Below are 6,000 nucleotides of genomic sequence, written 5' to 3' on the forward strand. Positions count from 1 at the left end.
ATCAGGTAGACAAGTGAATTGAACCCTAAGAGTTACATACACACACAAATACTTAGTAACACATATAAATGTCTATACACAAAGCAACCAAAACACTACCGTGGTTGGCAATACTAACATATAAGTATCAGAAGAAAGAACAGCATTTTCTGTTCCCCTCCTTCAGCAAGGAGATTGGGATTCCTGCCTTTTTTCTTTGTCAAGTCTTTGTTGTTTACTGGCAGTTTTGTTGGCCCCAAATGGTTGCCAGCCACTCCAGGGACATTTTTTTTGGAGGGGGGGCTAGCATGCTTGCCTGTTACCTTTCAGTCCAGTAAATTTGGGCATGTTAGTTGGGTTCATTCATCTCATGGGTGGGGGTGATGTATTTTCAGGTGTATTTTACATGAGGTCTCAGGGGATTGGGGTTGCTGCTGCAACTTAGTGTAATTTTACCATATTATCAGGCCTGGTTTCTTCCATGTTGTAGGAGGGCACAGCAAGTACTATACAAACAGGCCAGAATCATGTTTTTTGAGGCTCCAATGAGCACCCTCAAGCCTCCAAGACAGTCCCAATGACCTTGACACATTTCCACATTTTTTCCAATTTTTTCCATGCTTTTTCTCAAGACTCATATTTCCACTTCCTGCACTCATTAAATGTCTGAGGTTTGAGGTTAGCCTCACTATGGTTGAAAACCCAGGTTTGGTGGTTGGTGAGACCAGGGATAGTAGCTCAATGGGTTATCACACTGTTGCACCAGAGGGACACAGGTTCAATTCCTGACTATTCCAATGTTTTCTGTGGGAAAATGTTTGATGGTCCTTACAACCTCCCACCCCCATTCTTCAAAGTACTGGACCCCACCCCAGGAGACATTTATTGCCACACTTGCAAAAGTATTTTCTCTGCATGCCCAATACATGAGCACCACATATGGTGGGAGCTTAACCCAGGCCCAGACAAACCCTTGACATCAGACTGGGCAATGCACCCCTTCCCAGCAAGATGCAGCCATGGCAGAGCCCCAGGTCATAACCATGGATGTTGTAAGTGTGCTAGGGATATAACCCAGCAGCAAACAGGAAAAGAATGGGGGGAAAAGAAAATCTCACTACCAGTAAGGCTGCACATTGTCAGAACATGGGTGGGTGTGTTCATTGACTTATCCTGGAAGGAGGATGAAGGGGGAGAAGAGGGGCCTTTGGCCTCAGCAACTCATGGTGGAGCACTGTGCCTACATTCTGTACCAGTGTGTGGCTGTAAGGAGTGGTAACCCCACCCCTTAATTCCTATCTTTATTCTATATGTGTCATAATAAATGTGTATAAACAGTGTATATACAATAATGTGGGAATTTGGGAAAAGGAACAGAACTCCTTTTCCTCCCCATCATTGATAATAATTAAAGCTCCATACAGCTCAACTTTATTGATGACCTGAGGATTGAGGAGAACTGGGGTTGGAACCTACACCAACCCCTTACAGTGGCCCTTACTAAGACAGAGGGCATGATTTCTGGGGGATTATGAATCACCAATTTTGCACTAAGGTGTCATCAACTATGGTACATGGTCTATATACATAAAATAAGACCAAAGGGGTATAAAGGGAAAATGGGACTGTATGTTACTGTTATAAAAATGGTGCCTAATTGGCCCATTTCTATAGCTTTTGGGTGCAGGGAGGGGCCATGACATCTTATATGGGTAGTATGGCAGATGTTGTCACAGCTGGGGGTTACAGAGACATTGACAATGGTGTTTTGGGTGATAGTAGTTCATTCAGTTGTCAATATATACATGTCACATGATATTGTGCTGCATAGAGCCCATAAGAGGCTAAAAATGGGAAAATCCCATTTCCATAACAGTTACCCACAAGCCAGGTAAGCTCATGAGAGAATCACCTTGTTAGTAACTGTGGAGTAATTACATGAAGGGTAGTATTAGCAACAGGGGGTAGTGGGAAGGACAATCCTTTGTAGACAGTGGAGGTTCCTCAGAGGTCCATAATGATTGAGGGGGGGTAGAAATATTAATAATTGTATAGGATAGGCAGAGGAGGTACCTGTCAGGGACAGCTCAGAAGGGGTGAGGGTCTCAGTGCAGTGCATGGCGCTAGCAGCCCAAGTGGCAGCAGAGTGTCAGGGTCCGTCCCTTGTCCAGAGGGGATGTAGTAATGAGGTCCAGGAGTGGCACTGGAGAGTCTTCTCCAGCCACTAACTCCTCAAAGTCGCTGAGGGGACTTGCCCTGGGCTTCACAGGGAATGAATTGAGAAGAAGGGTAACCTTCTCAACCCCCTGTGAGGCCGCTACAAAGGGAGCCTGAGAACTGTGCAGTTGTCAGGTCTTTCCCGAGTTTCCATATTAGGTACCGTGGGAAGATTCTGGGCGAGCTGCTCACCCAGAATGTTCCCATGGGTTCACGTACCTGTACCATTGTGGAACAGTGGAGGAAAAATGGGGGAAAATGGGGGAAGGGTGGTCAGGAGGGGGGAAGGGGTGTCTGAGGGTGTGTGGGGTCAAGGGCTGTGCCCTGACATGGAGTCGTGGACGTGTATGTTGGGTAGCCCTCACTCAGGCAAGCATCCCTATGGGCTTCTTAGGCTGAAGCAGGAGTGAGAAGAAGGCTGCTTCTTCAGTTCTGCTTCAGCTCAGTTTATATACATGTGAAAATGGGTCACATGGAGGTGCTACATCAGCCTTGGATGAAGCCAAGCCATCATGGGTGGTCCCACAGGCGATCCTGAGTGCCAGAGAAGAAAGATACAAGTAGGGATGTGTGGCATGTCCAGCAGTGCAGGTATTCCTGTGGGGTGCCTGGCATCAGATGTGTCCATGCTACAGATGTAAGAAAATGGGGAGTCACCATATAGGGGTAGAGAGGAAACAAAGGGAAGGGAGAGAGAGAGAAAGAAAGAGAGAAAGAGGGAGAGAAAGGAGGGAGAGAGGGGGAGTGGTGTGGCATGGTGCACCATGCCCTGACAGTACTGGAGATGATACTGGAGATTGGTAGTGCAGGTGGAGTGCAGGTGGACCAGGAGGTATGGTGGAAGTGAGGAGGAGGCAGATGGGAGTCGAACTGGAGTTGGACTGGAATGGTTGTGGAGTAGGTCAGTGTCAGGGGATGATCCCCAGGTCCCCATGACCCCTCTCTATGGCCCACAGCCTAACCTGTAAACACAGCCCATCTCAGGGCATAGCTCTACTGTGTGTCATGACTGACAGATCCCAGGGCTCTGTCAGTGGCGAACCAATGCCGATAGGCGAATCCACCGACCTGAAACCCATCCTAACCAGCCCCCAACTTGATGTCTGGCCCCCTGCCTTATTGCATGAGACTTGGCCAACAATCAGAACCTAGACCCTGCTGGCATTCCAACCTTACCTCCAGTTCCCGAGCCCTTGGCGCTCCCAGCATTCAGTCCCTCCAGTTCCTATGCCTGCCTTGTCTCCATCTGAACCACACTCATTGCTTCCTGCTATGTGGTCACAGCCATGCACCGCTTCCGTGCATTCTGCACCCTCTGCCCACTTCTGTGCCCTCTGCCCATCTCTGCACTCTCTGCCCACTTCTGGTTGCCCTTGACACTCTGGTCAGGCCAACACTCCCACTCCCCTCTGTACCTCTGTTGGCCTTCATGCTGTCCTTGTGTGACAGTACTGACAGATCAACCTCTGTTTGCGGACTTGTGTCAGCACCACACCGACCCCGCTTATTTGCGGACTTGTATCAGCGCCATGTGCTGACCTCCGCTTTTGTCCTCTGGCCATTTTTGTCACTCAGCAGCATACCATTCATTCCTTGCCAAGTGCCTATATTGTTCATCTATTCATTCGCTTAACTTGCCAATATTGGCTCTTGATCTGTGTGCTGATGCACTTCTTATTACCTGTCAATATTGGCACTTGATCCACTTTTGCTTGAGTTCATTGCCTCCCATTTTCTGGGCTCTTGTCCTTCATTCAGTTTGACAATCCCCGCTTATTTCAGCACTGGACTGACCGGTAAAGGAGCAGAGCTGGATCACCTTATGTAACCAGTTTCCTACGTCCAATAACGATATTAGAGTTTGTGCTGATTTGCGTACTGACCGTGTTTTGGTTGCCAAATATATAATTGTTCACTGTCTAAACAACAATAAACACCCCCCAACGATCTCACCTGACGTATAGATCGTCTACGGATAAAATTCTATATTGACTTTACTATGATTTCTAGTCAATATTACACCTAGATATACCACTTTTCAGTAGGATGTGATTTTCCTGATAATTTACTGAAGGAAAACTACTAATAAAATAATTCCGCAATAAATGTTACTCAATACAGGAGTGACCAAACTGCTCTTTCTATCGCTTAGAGTGCGTGCTAGTTATCTAGCAGGTTCAGGATCGCTCACTTTTCTCCTGTGGTGTGATAACCAAGTATTGCTGAGAGATTATTCAATTAAGAAGTCCCTCCACCAAATTCTCACTAATTCTCACTTTGACACTTTTGTTCAGCTGTGTCTAACTGACCCTAACTCACGCTTAGAGTGACGTGTTAGTTTTATATTAGCTAACAACTAATATTTGCTTTTATCTTTTGGAGCAAATGAACCAACCACTGGTGAGGAGAATTAAACTTTTATTTCTACCTGAGGTTTGAGAGGGGGCAGAAGCGGCGGCCTTTTATGCTTTTCAGAGGCCCCCCTACTCCCACGCCTCGCACTAGTTACATGTGCTACATTTGTATTATAGATAGTTCTAGAATGATATAGGGGCTTGGGCTGTGTAAGCTTAATAATGGACTTAGGACATGACTCAGCAATAAGTAATTCATTTCTTTGTCTTTTGGGCCGATCTTAGCGGGATCTTGTAGCGCTGAAGCTATGCTCTACACTGCCTTAATTACGAACGGTTATCTTTAGAAATGACTCGGCTATAAAGGAACTTTCTAGACTGTTCTCTAATTCACCCCTTTTTGTGAAGCCGCATCATTACTAATGTTCTAGAGCCTTCCCAATTAATTAACTGATCCGCGGACTTCTGAATCACTTCATGCTTATGATCCGAGATCCAGATCATCAATCATTCCTTTGTTCCGATTTATTTGAGCTTAAAATCAAAAAGTTTTGATGAATCATGGGAAAATATACAAGATCCGGTTTTTTAGCATTTTCTCCTCTTCTGATGCGATCAAAAACTGTCTGCCCGCGCCGGGGAATACTATGTCATATGGTATTCGGTCCGCCAGACTTCCGGGCGCCAATTTCCTTGAGCCACATTACTTTTTGTAAGAATTAGCAAATAAATATATATGAATTATAAGGTGTTTCGCCGTTTGAGCAATATCTCCGTCAGTTTTGAAGCTTTTAGAATGAAACAAAACCGTGGATAAAGTTAAGAAACAGTTCTTTCAGATGGTAAAAGGATTACAGTCAAAAGCTTACTGGTTCCCGAGATATTCACATTTCTTTCCCAATGTTCCTTCTTATTCTGCCATCTATGTGCTATTTTCTTGTTGTAGGGATATATTCTTTGAATATTATATTTTCCTACACCTATGCCAGGTTCTAGGCATGCTTGTAGTAGATTAAATCTCATGCTACATGGGTGTAGATAATTTATAATGATCTTCTAATGTCTGTCCAGTCTCATAAAGATCATGAGATCTGTTAAATGTCTGAACTTGTCACCTGTTCGTTGACTATTCTGATAGATCATTGTTTTATTCTTTGAATATTATTTCTCCTACACTGGCCCTTCTGTGTTTCCCTCCTGCCTATTTATATCCTGTAGATGTTAGAGATGGGCGGAAACGGACGACTCCGGAGTGGAATCGGAGACTTAGCGTGGAGGGACCTTGGCCCCAGCGACCCAAGCGGAGCGCTGTGCCATTGCTGTTTGTCCATTTGGTCCTTAATTTCACAGTAGGTGAGCAGGAAGTCTCTTGGGGGCATTTCAGGTCGATTTCGGACTGAAACAGACGAGTATGTACAAGCGCCGATATATAAGGAAGGGGCAAAAGCAC

At 45.5% G+C, this 6,000-nt stretch overlaps 1 pseudogene across 1 annotated transcript; it reads left to right on the top strand.

Annotated features, from left to right (window-relative positions):
• Positions 1 to 706: 706 nt before the first annotated feature.
• EI90DRAFT_t274 lies at positions 707 to 776 on the top strand (annotated as a pseudogene). The gene has a single exon. The product of its transcript is annotated as a tRNA-OTHER (tRNA).
• The last annotated feature ends 5,224 nt before the right edge of the window (positions 777 to 6,000 follow it).

Source organism: Cantharellus anzutake (assembly GCF_015039405.1).
Source record: "Cantharellus anzutake strain C23 chromosome Unknown EI90scaffold_141, whole genome shotgun sequence".
Taxonomy (NCBI): domain Eukaryota; kingdom Fungi; phylum Basidiomycota; class Agaricomycetes; order Cantharellales; family Hydnaceae; genus Cantharellus; species Cantharellus anzutake.